Consider the following 16,786-nt stretch of genomic DNA (forward strand, 5'->3'; position numbering starts at 1 on the left):
TTATAATTTATATAACATTATTTGTCAAATATAACTCATTAAAGCTGGAATAGAATAAAATAAAATACATTTTTAAAATAAAGTGATAAGAAACACTGAACTTTTTATGAACAATGAATCTGCATCCTTTTACCTGATTCTGAGTTTAAGAGGTCATGAGAATATAGTATTTTTTCCCCTGGGAAAACATATGCTAAGATAAACCAACTTTGAATTTTTGAATTTTATTTCATTTTACTTATTCTTTTTTTTTTTTTTCTGAGACCGGGTCTTGCTCTGTCACCAAGGCTGGATGGAGTGCAATAGCATGATCTCAGCTCACTGCAACTTCTGCCTCTTGTGCTCAAGTGATCCTCCCACCTCAGCCTTCTGAGTAACTGAGACCACAGGTGTGAGCCACTATGTCCAACAAATTTTTTTATCTTTTGTAGAGACAAGGTTTCACCATGTTGCTCAGGCTGGTCTTGAACTCCTGGGCTCAAGTCATCTGCCCGCTTCAGCCTCCCAGGCTATTGGGATTGCAGGCATAAGCCACCTCATCAGGTCAAACCTTGAATTTTAACCCTAAACATCTGCATAATGCTTTGCAATGTTATTTTGCAGTTTACAATGTAGGATTGAATTTGACAATTTGCTTTATTTTATCTAATTAAATTTTACACAATAAAAAGTACTAATAGAGGCAAAGACTAAGAACTTTTTGAGGAAATTGATGTAATAATATATTTAATATTTTTAATAGTTGAATACAGATACCTTAATTTGGCTTCTAACCCATAATTCAGATGCACTGTGGCTTGAAAATACATAAATGAAATTTTCCCAGTGTTTCCATTCCTACCCCAACAAAGAGGTTGAAGTACCCCAACATCAAGTTCAGCTTTCTAACTTTTTCCAGAAGGGCTAATAATACCACTAATGATATGATAATAATAGAGGCTTACTATGTGTCAGGGTACTTCCCTACACTACGGTTAAAGTGCATGGCTCTGGCCTCCAGGAGAGTTGGAGTAGGGCCTCTGGGAGAAGAGCAGACCTGATTCTAAACTCCTACAGCTGATGCTGATCCTTCGTGGGCTGAACAGCTTCCCTTTGGAAAGAGATACTTCCCACTGCAAACTCTTATGCTGGCTTTATGATTTAGATTAGTATCACATTGGGGTCAAATGAATTTGGATAGTGTTAGTCAATTTTTTTTTCAGGTTGATACTATCCACCCCAACCAGCAAAGCTGGAATACAAAAATTTGGCACTCTTGATGCCTTTTGTGGTCAGTTCTGTCCTCTTCAACTTCTACGCAAGTCTGCAAAGGAAATCCTGTGCATTCTTAGGAACAGAGTTGATTTTACAAGGAGGCCTGCCAAGAGTTGAGGGAAGCAAACCAAAATCACCTCCCCCACTGTACTGCCAGGGCATCTGGAAGTTTAGTATTTGAGATTTCTTCCTTGTGGCAAACGTCCACACTTTCTGGAGCCCTTTGCTAAAAGGAATGCACGCCTAGGAGCACCACACACGTCTGAAGTGCTGGCAGTCATGACCCCTCAACATGGGCCGTTCATCAGACATCTGGCTGTCACCTTAGGCATATCACAGAGGTTTAATGTGGGACTGAGGGGAGGGAGAAAGGGAAAAAATACATGAGGGGCTTGGTAAGTCACCTCCATTAAGACTCAACAGTGAGGCCACCTGAAGTGCCTGGGGAGAGAGAAATGAATTGAAAACACAGATGAGCTGGGTTCAAAAGCAGGTTCTCCAGCTTTAGAGTTTAGCCTTTCCCATCTTGCTCAGGACACAGCTTCTTAGTGTATGCCTTCTCAGCTGGGTTTGGGGCCAACAAAACTATAATGTATTTCTTAAGAGTAGACCAGTGATGTCAAAATCACACAGGGTTCTTGTGAAGCCAGATTTCTGGGTGCCATCTGACCCCTATTATGTCAGAAACTCTGGAGTTGGAGGCACAGAATGTGCATTTTTAACACATACCCCAAGAAATCTGATGGCCAGTGAAGTTTAAGAATCATACTGTATTTTGTAAAAGATTCTCCTCCTAGCACAAGATTCTCTTAGTGTCACTTCTTGACAGTCTCAGTTTCCCCATCTGCATAAAATGCAACACTAATTTGGGTGAGAGTTCTAGGTAAGTTTAATAAGCAACATTTCCTTGGGGAATGTTTTTGGATGACTTGACACCATAATGGCGGCAGATCGTGTTTCATTAGCGAGGATGCATGGCTGACATAATAGGACACGATTTTCTGTATTATTAAATACACCACTGCACCAAGCCCATGAGGCACACACACAGCCTGGGCAAATCTTTGCTACCGTGTAGAAATCTCTGCTATATTAGGCACAATTTCCAGCAGTGAAATAAGTATATTGCTTACTAAAATTTCAGAAAATGCACAACTTTCTTAAGAGGAAAAGCAGATAATTTGTCCAAATACAGAATTCTACATAACGATTCTATATTTCATTTACCCCCATACAGTTATGTTGTTAGATTTCCCCACATGCAGAAAGTGATAAGCAATATTCTAAACATTTCGTTAGAAATTATAATATATGTTACTATTCATTCACAATTCTTTTTTCTTATATAAGCAAAACATGAACAATGCTTTAAAAAGCTGCACTTTTAAGTGTCACCCTGAAAATTAACATTTTCAATGTAAATTTTGTGCATATCAGAAAATTCAAGAGTCATGAAAGTTTGTAAACAAAAGTGATGGTTTACAAAAAGATTTGGAAAAATGGTCATTTTGTATTTGTACTGTCATGAACTGTGGAACAAAGTCAACTATTGTTTTTAAGATCTATATGTAACAGTTAATATTATAATGAAAAATATTCACTTCTAAGAGTTTTTTTCTATACGTTCAAAAATATGTTTTCAGAAATAAATCAAGCACCCCCTAAGGAACCACCACATTCATTATTTCTTTCCTCCCTGTGTTGCCTTGTTTCTGTAGAATCCAGGTCATCTTGTTAAAGTTCACACAGTGAAGGTGTGTGAATGTTCTGTCAATTGGTACCCAACCACAATCACAGTGAGAAACGCTTGGAAGAGGCATGAAAGGTTTGATGACTTTGATAAACACAAAGGGGCGTGTGAGTCCTTGCGACTGTCCAGGGCTCACAGGAAGGGGTGGGGGCTGGGAAAGGAATAACAGCCACCTGCTCAGAAGGCTCCATGCAGAATGTTGAAGTGACTCTGTCGGCTCCAAGACCCAGCATAGGGGGCAAACACGCCTAACACAGAGTTTAAGTCGAGGAACGAAAACGCAAAACAACCACAGCCGGAATTGTCTACATTCTTGGTCCAATAAGTAATAAAGTGATGGGAAAGGAAAGAATTGGGACGCCAGACACACTGCAGCTGTCCCCTGCGGCTACTCAGCCCCTCCTCCACGGAATGGAATGGCCCTGTTTGTTTTCCTTTCATTATTCGGTGTTGTGTTTTGTGTCTTTTTTAATGAAAGGGGGAAAGAAAATATTTCCTTCTTGTCATGTGATACAGTGGTTTTACTTTTTTCAATGAATTGAGAAATATTTGCTTCACATAAGAGATGTAGTTAAACCTTGAAATGCAATCCCAAAACATATGGAGGCAGAATATTTGTCAGTGGAGGACCCTCTCCTGCCCAACAGAAGACAAATGAGCAGCATCATGCTGGCCCCAAATCTTCCAAGGGACTTACACTGGATCATCGCAATATGAATGTGCTTTGAAATGAATTCATCTATGACTCTCACCCTAAAGGTCTGGGGCCTCAGTTTCGGCTATAGTAAGGTCTTTCTGATGCTCTTGGAACTAATCCCCCTTTTGTAGATCCAATTTGAACTCATGCAGGACCAGAGAACAATAATAACTCATTGTATTTCTTCCTCACAAATTGTGTTAGGAAGTCTCCTCACACTGGTCAGTAGAGAAATCAGAACCTGGAAAAAGAATCACAATGTAGGGCATTACTACTTCTGTTTCTCTGACATAATAACAGTGACATAAAACTGGGTAAAAGAGGAAGAATTGTAGGTGTCATTTATTGGGCAGCTACTGTTTGTCAGGTGCTGTACCTCTTTTATTCCTCACATCACTCCAAAGTTCACTATGCCCATTTCACAGATGAGGGCACTGAGACAGCCATGTAGAACTAAGAATTCAGCCTCAGGTCTCACAAAGTCTGGGGCGCAGGCTCCCGGCCGCTGGACTGTGTCACCTCCTTTAGGTGGTATATCAGCAGTCCCATGTGAGTCCCACCTACTGACCTGGCATCATCATGCTTCTCTTGGAAAATCTTTCTTACGTTGCTCACAAACAAAAACTAACATTCATATTTTAGAAATGAAGGCTATTTTTCCAGGATATTTGCATTTCATTTAATCACTGGGACCACACCAAGGGTGATAGCAACTTGCTGAGAGAGGAAATGAGACTGAAGTGTTTATTGTAATGTATTAAAGTAAGTCTGATATTTTGTCTAAGAGGGAGTGGTAGGAGGGGAGGGGTCAGGATCCTGAGAACTGCTTTTTGTATTTTTTACTTTATAAATTATCATGAGACTCAACATATTTTCCTCTCGACATGCAGTCAATTTACTCTTTTAATGTAACATATTCTAGTGGGTTTTTTCCTTTGCTTCCCCATCTTAATCTAAAATGTTATTATTAATAATTTTTTTTTTGAGACAGAGTCTCACTCTGTCACCCAGGCTGGAGTGCAGTGGCACCATCTCAGCTCACTGCAAACTCCGCCTCCTGGGTTCAAGAGATTCTCCTGCCTCAGCCTCCCAAGTAGCTGGGATTACAGGCATGCACCGTCATGCCCAGCTAATTTTTGTATTTTTAGTAGAGACGGGGTTTTACCATGTTGGCCAGGCTGGTCTCGAACTCCTGACCTCAGGTGATCCACCTGCCTTGGCCTCCCAAAGGACTGGGATTACAGGCGTGAACCACCACGCCTGGCCATAAATATGTTTTTGAATAGATATTAAATATAACATATTTAAAACAAATAAGAAATATATTTGAAACAAATAAAAAGTGTTTGTTTTATAAAAGAGCAGAAACTTGAGTAAAAAGCAGAAGTCTCCATTTTCTATAGCCATGAAAGAATGCAGAGAAAACGGCATGTATATTGATGAATATATCTGAATGATTACAATGGTGCTAACATGTGGGTACAATACCATTTAGAATGTAACAATGTTGGTTTGATACTGTAAGTTTTACTAATTAAAGAGGAGAAGACTTGAGGCCTATTGCTGGATGCCTGGGTTTTCCCATAGGAAAGAAGAGAGAGAAACAGAGGAAGTAATTAGGGTGAAAACAATGGAGGGGTGTGGGGTGAGGAATGACACAATGACACTTCCCCTCCCAGACTGGCCAGAGAAGCCAGAAGGGACTATGTAGACAAGCTGGCAGCTCACTGCTGCACAAATCAGGTATCAGGGACTTGAGCTTCCTCATCTCTCAGACCCCAGCCAACCTCCAAGGACCTTTCCAGATCTGTCCTAATCTGTGACTGAAATGAAACTTCATTCCATTTGAGTAGATTAGCATCAAGGAGGTACTACATAAAGCAAGTGAAAAAGACAATTTTTAAAGAATGGAACAGCTGGCTGTCTACCTGTCCTAAGCCACACTGATGTGTCCCTGGTGTTTACCACATCACAGTGTTGCTATGTTAGCTCAAGACACAGTACGTGCTGGGAATGTTACTCATGTGAGATCTATCACAGATTCCCAGATCACTTTAACCACTTTAGGGCAGTATCTTTCTTTGCTCAATATTCAATCTGTCATAACAAGCTAATTGCAGTCCTAAAAAAATTTTACATTATTTACATATAAAATTTCAGTTTATTTACCAAAAAAAAAAATCTTTTATTTTTTTGAGATGGAGTAGCCAGGCTGGAGTGCAGTGGCATGATCTCCGTTCACTGCAGTCTCTGCCTCCCGGGTTCAAGCAATTCTCCTGCCTCAGCCTCCCAAGTAGCTGGGATTACAGGTGCATGCCACCACACCCAGCTAATTTTTGCATTTTTAGTAGAGACAGGATTTCACCATGTTGGCCAGGATGGTCTTGATCTCCTGACCTCGTGATCTGCCCTTCTTGGCCTCCCAAAGTGCTGGGATTACAGGAGTGAGCCACCACGCCTGGTCAAAGAAATTGTTTTTAAATGTTCTTCCTCGCTTACATCATATAACAAACCTAATGTGATAGCTGAAAAGAAAAGCTGATAGAGCAATGAAATTACAAGGTGCTGGACTGAAATTAATGCCTTTGACAAGAGGAGTATCTTCTGTTCACTAGAGCATGACTCTTCTCTTGTCATGTGTCAAAGATTGTGAATCCAAAGCCTAAATACACTATTTATTATTCATACTTACTCCTCAACATTTATTGGGTATATATTATGTGCCTGATATCCAGCTAAAGGTTAGAGACAGAAATGTGAGCAAGACACATCCTGCCTACCATTGACTTACGGGGATTAAAGGGAAATGAGGCTTGGGCCAGGAGGACCAAGAGAACAGATGAAGAATAACAGGATCTGAATTAGTCAGCAACAGTGGGTATGGAGAGGAGGTGATACCCTTTTTTTTTTTTTTTTTTTTTGAGATGGCGTCTGGCTCTGTCGCCCACCCTGGAGTGCAGTGGCGCAATCTCGGCTCACTGCAAGCTGTGCCTCCTGGGTTCACGCCATTCTGTTGCCTCAGCCTCTACAGTAGCTGGGACTACAGGCGCCTGCCGCCATGCCCGGCTAATTTTTTGTATTTTTTAGTAGAGACAGGGTTTCACTGTGTTAGCCAGGATGGTCTCGATCTCCTGACCTCGTGATCCGCCTGCCTCAGCCTCCCAAAGTGCTGGGATTACAGGCATGAGCCACCGCGCCCAGCCGAGGTGATACCTTTAAGAGATATTTGGAAGGTAGATTCCACAGGACTTGGTAACAGCACGTGGGACAAGAGAGGAACCCAGAAAGATGCTAAAAGTTTCAGGCCTATAAGACCCAGACAAAGTGATTGGATTTAATGTGGGTCACACTCTTGTCACTGAGGGTAAATACTCAGTTTCACATCTCATCATTAATCAAAAGGCATTGTAAGAACTTAATAGAGGAAATTAGAGGCCTCCTGCCTACCACTCTAGGCAAAGAGTACTTGGATACTCTCTAGTTAGTCCTGGTCACATATGAGATACAAATGATACCTTGCTTTGAATTTATAATAAATCTAACACTGAATGGTGCGGGCTATTAGACAGTTTTAATCTAGGCCAATTTTATTTACAACTAACTTCTGCTTTTCTTTTATTAAATCTCCCATGGCAAACAGTGTTACCTTCTCTGTGAGGCTTTTCTTCTTTCAACCATCCCCAGACAGAACAGATCACTTCTTCCTTTGTGCCAGCATTGCAGTCTATGGCAGATCCCTAATAGTGCACCCTTATCATTTTCTTGATATATTGCTTCTTGACCGATTTCAAACTTTTTGAGGGCAGAGAGCACGACAGTTCAACTCTGATTTGTAGCCCCCAGCATAAGGCCTGATTTAAAAAGAAAAATAGAATCTGATTAACTGTCAAGTGAACTAATGCTTTTTTTTTTTTTTTTTTTTTTTTTGTGAGAAGGAGTCTCACTCTGTCGCCCAGGCTGGAGTGCAGTGGTGCAATCTCGGTTCGCTGCAACCTCTGCCTGATGGATTCAAATGATTTTCCTGCCTCAGCCTCCCGAGTAGCTGGGACTACAGGTACGTGCCACCACACTCGGCTAATTTTTGTGGGGTTTTTTTTGTTGTGTTTTTTTTAGTAGAGATGGGGTTTCACCATATTGGACAGGCTGGTCTCAAACCTGACCTCGTGATCCACCTACCTCCGCCTGCCAAAGTGCTGGAATGACAGGCCTGAGCCACCGCGCCCAGCTGCTAATGCTTCTTTATTGCCTTTTCTCATGTGGGCCTCAGTTTGGAAAAAAGAAATTGAGAACTTAGAGGTCTTGCAAATAATATATGGAAAACTTCAGGAAAATATCTAAGCAAAATTTAACAACGGGGATTTTCACAGATTAAGCATTGAGTAACTAAAAGCCAAGGCCACTGCACTGCACAACTCTAGAAGCCACCGATCTCATTAGTCTATGAAAATGGCACCACAACGATATGAACAGCGCCCCCTAGAGTTACGTAATATGAAGCTTTGCTAGTTGGTCAAGAAGCCCAGGCTTAATTTTAATGGACTGAGCCATCCACTTCCTTTTCAGGGTCTTGGTTAACTCATCTATAAAACAAAGTGGACTAGATCAGTATTTCCCATCATTCTGTGGTTTAAAGCCCCTTTCATAATAATAATCTCATAAAAACTCTTAGCTAAAAAATTTCATCATTTTATTATGGTACAAAGTTGTTTTAAAAGATTGTAACACAAAATTTAATATAATATTTATAATATTCATAATATAGTTAGGTAAATTTATACTTTTTACATTTAACAAGTACTATTCTACTTAATTAAGATTAAACTGAATGTGTCATAAAAACATGATTTTTTGGACAAATGTTATAGTTACATTGTATTATGTTTAGGATTTTGTATACTTTAGGAGGCCAAAGTATACTAAACTTTAGAATTACATTTAACTATGTGTTACACTCAATCAAAAATCAACCAAAATATATTATATGATTTAAGGTTTGTAATTATTCCATCTGATTTGTTTTATAAATAAATAAATAGGGATATGAGAAAAAGTATCAAATTAGTATTTGTGAGCATTTCTTTGTGAATAGCACCTTGCTGATATTGCTAGACTTCAGTGACAATGAATGAAAAACTAAATCAGGCTGGGCACGGTGACTGACGACTGTAATCCCAGCACTTTGGGAGGCCTGACTGAGGTCAGGAGTTCAAGAGCAGCCTGGCCAACATGGACAAACCCCATCTCTACTAAAAATACAAAAATTAGCTGGCCATGATGGCGAGCACCTGTAATCCCAGCCACTCAGGAGGCTGAGGCAGGAGAATCGCTTGAACTCAGGAGGTGGAGGTTGCAGCGAGTTGAGACCACGCCATTGCATTCCAGACTGGGCACAGAGTGAGACTCCATCTCAAAAAGAAAAAAAAAAAAAAGAAAAGAAAAAAAGAAAAACTAAATCACATATAATCTTATATAAATATAAATATATATGCATGTATGTGTGTGTATATATGCCTATATAAGTATGTATATGTGTATATATATATATATATACGTGTGTGTATATATATACACATATATTTGAGACTGGGTCTTGCTCTGTCACCCAGACTGGAATGCAGTGGCATAATCATAGCTCACTGCAGCCTCAAACTCCTGGACTTAAGCAATCCAGTCCTCAGCCTCCCAAGTAGCTGGGACTACATGTGTGTACCACTACATCCAGCTTATTTTTTCTTTTTAACACAGAACTAGGAGATACATTCTGATGTACTTCTAATGCTAAGCAGATGAATGCAACATAGGGGTCTGGTGAAGATAATCTTGAGGAACATTGGGAAAATTATTATCATTTTTATGCTTTTTGTTTCAACATCAATGTTCCTTTTTCAACATCAGTGTTCCACATACCATCTGTCTATTTCCAAAGATCATTATGGGCTCACACCTGTAATGCCAGCACTTTGGGAGGCCAAGGCGGGCGGATCACTTGAGGTCAAGAGTTTGAGACCAGCCTGGTCAACATGGTGAAGCCCCATCTCTACTAAAAATACGAAAATTAGCTGGACATGGTGGTGCATGCCTGCATTCCCAGCTATTCGGGAGGCTGAGGCAGGACAATCACTTGAACCGGAAGGCAAAGGTTACAGTGAGCTGAGATCATAGCACTGCACTCTAGGCTGGGCCAGAGAGTAAGACTCCATCGCAAAACAAACAAACAAATACCATGATGATTATATGAATTAGGCAAAGAAGACAATTAAAAATGGATAATAGTTTAAAACAGTTGTAGTATAAAACAACGTTCAGTTGAGAAATAAACCAACACCCACCTGATGTTCCCAAAGAATTTTTTTTTTTTTTTTTGAGATTGAGTCTGGCTCTGTCGCCCAGGCTGGAGTCCAGTGGCACGATCTCGGCTCACTGCAAGCTCCACCTCCCGGGTTCAAGTGATTCTCCTGCCTCAACCTCCTGAGTAGCTGGGATTACAGGCATCTGCCACCATGCCCAGCTAATTTTTTGTATTTTGAATAGAGACGGGGTTTCACCATGTTGGTCAGGCTGGTCTTGAACTCCTGACCTCGTGACCTGCCTGCCTCAGCCTCCCAAAGTGCTGGGATTACAGATGTGAGCCACCACACCCGGCTCCAAAGGATTCTTCAAAAGCAAATTGATTTATTGTTAACGTTTAAATTGAAATTAAAATAGACATTCTAAAGCTTTTAACAATGCAATAACTTTTTTTTGTAAAAGGTCTCCTCTGTCTCCCAGGGGTGTGGCCACCAGCAGTTGGGAAGTGCCATTCAGATACTCTCAGAGGTCTCGTCTAGTCAAACAATTTGTGTCTTAGTAAATTCAGTCCTGCTCTGCAGCAGCAGCCGTTCCCATAGACCTGGGGGATGCATTGGAGTGCTGCCTGGGCTACCTATTGTTTTTTGGGATGGGGAGCTAGTCTCAGATTCAGGGAGATAATGGGATATAATGTTTATTATTGGAATAACTTCAATAAATTCTATTTTCTGATCACATACTAGTAATAGGTACCAGGTATGATTTTCTAGACCAGAGGTTGGCAAACTAACTATAGCCCAAGGGCCCAAACTTGCCATCTACCTGTTTTTATATGACCTGCAAGCTAAAAATAGTTTTTATATTTTTAAATAATCGGGAAAAAACTAAAAGTTTTATGACACATGAAAATTATATCATACTCAAATGTCAGTGCCTGTAAATAAACTTGTATTAGAACATAGCCATGATCACTTGTTTACATATTGTCTATGGCTGCTTTAACACCACAATGGTAGAGGTGAATAGTTGCAACAGAAGTTGCATAGCCCACAATACCTAAAATATTCATTGTGTGGCCCATTACAGAAAAGTTTGCTGATCCCTTTTCTAGAAACTTGATATGCATCTATGAAGAAAACAGAAAAAATGTGGAGTCCATTTTCAAGCAGAAGGACACAGAATAAACAATAAACATAAAAAACCAAATAGTATATTAGAAGAGGGTAAGTGCAGTGTAAAATAAAAGAGACTAGGAAAGGTTGGACTGGGAGTGTGGGGGTCAAAAGAGTAGCAGATTGCAATACTAAATTTCATTTTTATGTCTTCCTAGCCATAGCTTAAATCTTACCTAAACTTACAGCAGGAGTATTTCAAATCTAAAATCAACTTACATGTCATAGGGAATGTACTATGGAATCTAAGAATTCCCCAGGAAAGGGTAGAGAGAAAAGGTGGATTTGCATTTCCATGCCAAAGAACAGTGGTTTGTTGGAGAAGAATTGTTTTCACCATTATTTATGAGACATGGAGAACCTAGTGTGCAGTGGCACTTCTGAAGTCAGACAGTTTAGGTTTAATTATCTCTTCTGTTACTAATCATCTGACTAGCCTTGAGCAAACTGATAGCAAACCTCTCTGAGCCTAAGGTTCCCTGTTTATAAAATGGAGATAACCCCTACCTCACATGTTGCAAGAATGAAAAGGATATAATTTCTTTTTTTTTTTGAGACAGAGTCTGGCTCTGTCCCCCAGGCTGGAGTGCAGTGGCACCATCTCGGCTCACTTCAAGTTCCGCCTCCCGGGTTCACGCCATTCTCCTGCCTCAGCCTCCCGAATAGCTGGGACTGCAGGTGCCCACCACTACGCCCTGCTAATTTTTTTGTATTTTTAGTAGAGACAGGGTTTCACTATGTTGGCCAGGATGGTCTCAAACTCCTGACCTCGTGATCTGCCCACCTCGGTCTCCCAAAGTGCTAGAATTACAGGCTTGAGCCACTGCGCCTGGCCGAAAAGGATATAATTTCTTATAAGAGTCTGACACAGGGCATACAATTGATAGGTGCTCAAGAAATATTCCTCCCCCTCACTCCTAATGAAATTTAAATTCTTGGCTCCCTATGAAAGATTTTGCATAGTGCCCTTTAACCTTCTGTTAATTTTTGAAAAACCCCAACCCAATCCAAACCAGACAAAACTAACAGCAAATGACCAACAGAGTATTCAGCAGAGAGCTTTCCCACTTCCTTAGACAGGCGTACCCACAAAAGTGATGGTTTTTCCTGTTTTATGATTATGCCAGATTATTTTATTACACATCTATTTCTTTTTTATATCTTTCTGCCACCCCCTCTCACCACTACCACCAATTTTGTTCTCTGTTGATTCCTCTTAAATCCTTAAGTAGGAATATGATGCAGTTGCTTGAGTCATCCTTCACTGGGTTCTTGTGACATAAAAAAAGGCTAAATTAAATGTCAGAAGAGACACTTTCTTTTCTTTGATAAACTATAGAAATAAACACTTCTTTTTTTTTCTTCCTAGGGTCAAAAGAATGGACAGTAAATTTGGAGCAGTGTTCCTCCTAAATTTGCCTTATATGTGATCTTTATTTTGAAAAATTTACAAAATAATTTTGATCTTTAAACACTTTCCCTCTATGTCCTTATAAATAAAAATTTAAAGTTTTACATTTTAGCCTTTTAAAATTAACTTTTTTCTGATTTATATATTATGACATAAAAATTGAAATTATATTATTATTGTTATAGAAATTTTAAAATTCTAAATATAAATTTACAGTGAATGAATGTTGTCTTTAAGTTTCTCTTGTTCCTTGTGTGGTGTTTCATTAAACTGCAATTCCGTATTACCTAAATTGAGGAAACGTTTTTCTCAGCTTTTCTTCATTGCCATTACCAAAGTGACTCAAAATCTTCAAAGCACAGTTAAAACACTGAATTGTGCCGTAATGAGAAGGGCCTTCTGCATAGGGAATGTGACCCTCCCTCCTAGACTCTCTGTCTCTTGTCTTTGGCACTTATGACAGTTTAATAGTTAGAAGGCACCTTCAAGGTCCGTTAGGCCAACTTCTCAGCAAATGTCCCAAGATCTATATGCCCCTTACAGTTCAGCCATTTTCAAGAGGCAACCCATTCAGCTATTGAGTAGCTCGAAACGTCCAGGTTCTTTCTTCATTTGGTTAGAGATCTGCTTCTTACATTCTTTATGTCTTGGTCTTGCAACTGTAGTTCTTTATAGCATAATGCAGTGGTTCTCAGATTGTGGTCCCCAGACCAGCAGCATCGGCATCACCTGGGAACTTAAATGAACTGGAAAGTGTGGGCTTGGGTCTCATCAATCTGGTTTAGGAAGTTGTCCTCCAGATGACAGTGATACACACTAAAGTTTGGGATGCACTGATGTCCTATAGTAGAAAGTGGGTGGGGCTTTAGAATGAGGAACCCCTGGCCCAGAAACCCAGATCCTGGCCCTCTGCGATCTTAGGGCATCCCCTCAGTGTTCTCCTGGTCAGATGGAGCTGATGGGGGCAGCTAATTCACAGGCTTGCTGAGAGAATTCAATGATACCCCATAGGTAAAGCATAGAGCAGAAAATCCAACATACTGTGAGCACTAAAAATTGGCATGTAGTGTTATAGAGTCATGCAACACATTTATTGGATGCCTTTGAGTAACAGTCTATATTCATTTGATAATATGATAATTATCAAACAGTCCATTCGTTTGATAATTAACAAGTTGAGAAAAAAGTTTACATATAACACTGTAGACATGAAACTGTTAAATACCTTCATTTTACAGATGAAAAATCTGATATTCAGAGAGGCTAAGTGACATGTTCAAAGGCACACAGCTGGTCCTACAATTGATGCCATAGCAGCCTGAGCTCCAATTCTTGATAAAATGCCCAGCGGTCACCTTAAATTTCTTCAGAACAGAGTGGGATATAAATAAGAAAGCAAATATAAGCAAATAAATAACCAGGGCACCCAATAATGGGTAGAAATGCTCAAATAATATGAGCATGATGCAGTTACTTGAGTCATTCTTCACTGGGTTCCTGTGACATAAAAGGAAGTACTGTTGTTGGTGTCTGGAAGACCTGTAAGTGCCTCCCAGCCCCTGGCTCTTCAGTCAACACATGTTTATTTGTCACTTTAATGGAGCAATAAAATATCTAGTCCTGGGTCTAGTGATTACACAAGTAGGGACTTCAAATGTGTCAGGACATTATCTGAATCACTTTAATATTTTTGTACACAATTCTGAGGATTCCAAACAGATACAAAACTTTTATGGTACCAAGTGAAGTAGTCCAGTACCATGTCTTTTAGGTTAACCAACATCCCATGTATAACATTAAAAATTATATTCAGATATCACGAAATATGTGGGGGTATTTCTTGCCCTTACAGTTAGCAAGAAATGAAGAGTCATTTTGCTATGCCCTTGTCTGGGAAAACTAAAAGGTTACTTCTTGCCTTCATATGCCACAAAAGTCTGTTTTACAGACTGGAAGGAATAAGCATCTTTACTTTAAACAACCTGCTTCCAGTTCTGTGTGGCTGTTGATATTACAGAACTAGTGGCAGAGGCCAAGGCAGGAAAATGGGCTGGGTTACTTATAACTCTTTGAATGTGGACACATCAGCTTGTGGGAAGGAAACTATTTAAAATGGGGCTTAGGGAAAGGGGGAAAAAAATCCCCTTTCCCCATATGAGATTCTTCCACGGTGTTGTCATGCAGTCTTGAAAACCTCCACAGAACAGTAGATCACTCTCATTGGATATATGCAAATTATCTGAGACCCAGTGGTTTCCTGCCAGGAAAAACTTACAATAACAGAGCAAGAATGCAATCTGAGCCCTTGCTTTCTGAAGCCCCTGAAAGAACAGACTCATTCTTGACAGGGCAATTTCAGCCCTTGACATTCCAGGAAATAGCTCCATAATGTCATTTGGGCTGGGCTTGTAACCAGTCCTAAGATGTGGAGACACAAATGCAGTATGCAAGATTTCAAATATCAGTTCAGGGACCATTCTTGATTTTCACACGGAATTTAACAACAAAAACCACCATCAGAAGAAAAAACAAGCAAGACATCCTAATTAAATTTAACATTGTCACTACTAATTAAACCCAATATAGGAAGAGGAAGGGTTTCTGCCAAGAAATTACAGACACATCCTGAAGCCTATTTCCTTTCCATTTCCTAGGTACTGGGTCCATGCCATATCCAGGATGTGACACCCAAACAAGACTGTATTTTGATCATTAATATATATGCATAAGTTAACCCCACCCTGGGGCCTTAAAGGCCTTTATGAGACGTGCTGGCCTTCGCATTTCGATGTGTTTCATTTTCTCTGGGTTAAGTACAGCTGAAAAAGGTTATGAGACTCAGGTTAAAAGTCAGGAAACGGATCAGAGCCCCATACTATGACATCATTTTCTTGCAATGCAATGAAGCAATGACATTTCCTGGAGGAAAAATTATTAGAGATGACAGGCAGCCTTGGTTAGCTCCAATATTTGGAGTGGAAGGTGTCAAGCCTGCAAGCCTCCAGCTCCAGCCTCCTTCCCTGCTCTTCCTTGGCTGGGCCTACTCAAAGGTGAAGCGAGAGAGAAAGAGAGAGCGAGAGACCAAGCCCACTTCCATTTTTTTTAATAGTCCTGGTATATTTTTAAATGAAGATATGCTGAAACTTAGTTATAAAAACTGTGTGATTTTTCATTATTAAAGCAATTAACACTCTACAACAAAAAATATATGTAATATAAGCTTTCAATTTACAAAATAGTTTCCAGATTTATTTTTTAAAGTGACATCTAGGCAGAGCCACCAGGTACGACTGTGCAGGTTGACCAAGGGGAAGAGTGGGGATTAAAATCTGGCTCACAATTGCCAAACCTGGTGCAGGGCTGTATCTGCCTTTTTCTGATTCACACAAATGTTACACCACAAGTGATAGGTTGTCTTACAATAGGGCAAAGGTTTAAGTGAACGATGAACCAGTTTCCCACTTTCAATCCTAAGTATCTCTCTGACTGTAGGAATAACATATCTTGGGGGTATCTCCAGAAGTATAAATTTGGGGAGCTGCCAAATTGTGAGTCCTGGGCCAAATGAGCCTCCTGGGAGGTCACCCCAGGCACATAGGGAATCTTTCCAGATTTACAAAAAGGTGTTGTTGATGAGACAACACAGACTGTGTGAAACACATGGTTTGGAGAACAGGAGCCCTGGGCTAGGTTTCAGCCTGGCCAGGTGCTTTTGTGCAAATCGCACAATTGTAGTGACACTACTGGCCTCCCATATGGTAGACCTTGACCTGGACTCCACATGCAGACAGACCTGCTCCAGCCCTTAAAAACCAGTTTAGAGACCTGAATCAAAGCCAGAAGAGTTTAAGGCCTTAAGTCAACATACTGAGACTCCACATCAAACCACTCTTGCTTGACCATCTCTGCCTTTATGACTAGGTTTAGATAACTGGGCTTCTGCTACATACCTCTGTTCCAGTGTCTGGGTGCCCGATGAGTGCTGCCTGAAACTGGGTGTCTAGTCCACTTACCATGCCCCTTCTGGGGACTGCAGGAATGTCCCATAAACAACAAACTGAGGGCTTCAGCCTTTGGACTCTTTTTTCTTCTACTTGTCCTCCCACTTGGATTCTCCTGGGAGTTAGCAGAATCCATCAAGCAATAACTGCAAACATGATAGAAGAAAACAACTCCTTAATACTTTTTTTCTATTTCAAAACAAACTACTAAGA

The sequence above is a fragment of the Nomascus leucogenys genome, chromosome 11, assembly GCF_006542625.1.
Source record: "Nomascus leucogenys isolate Asia chromosome 11, Asia_NLE_v1, whole genome shotgun sequence".
Classification (NCBI taxonomy): domain Eukaryota; kingdom Metazoa; phylum Chordata; class Mammalia; order Primates; family Hylobatidae; genus Nomascus; species Nomascus leucogenys.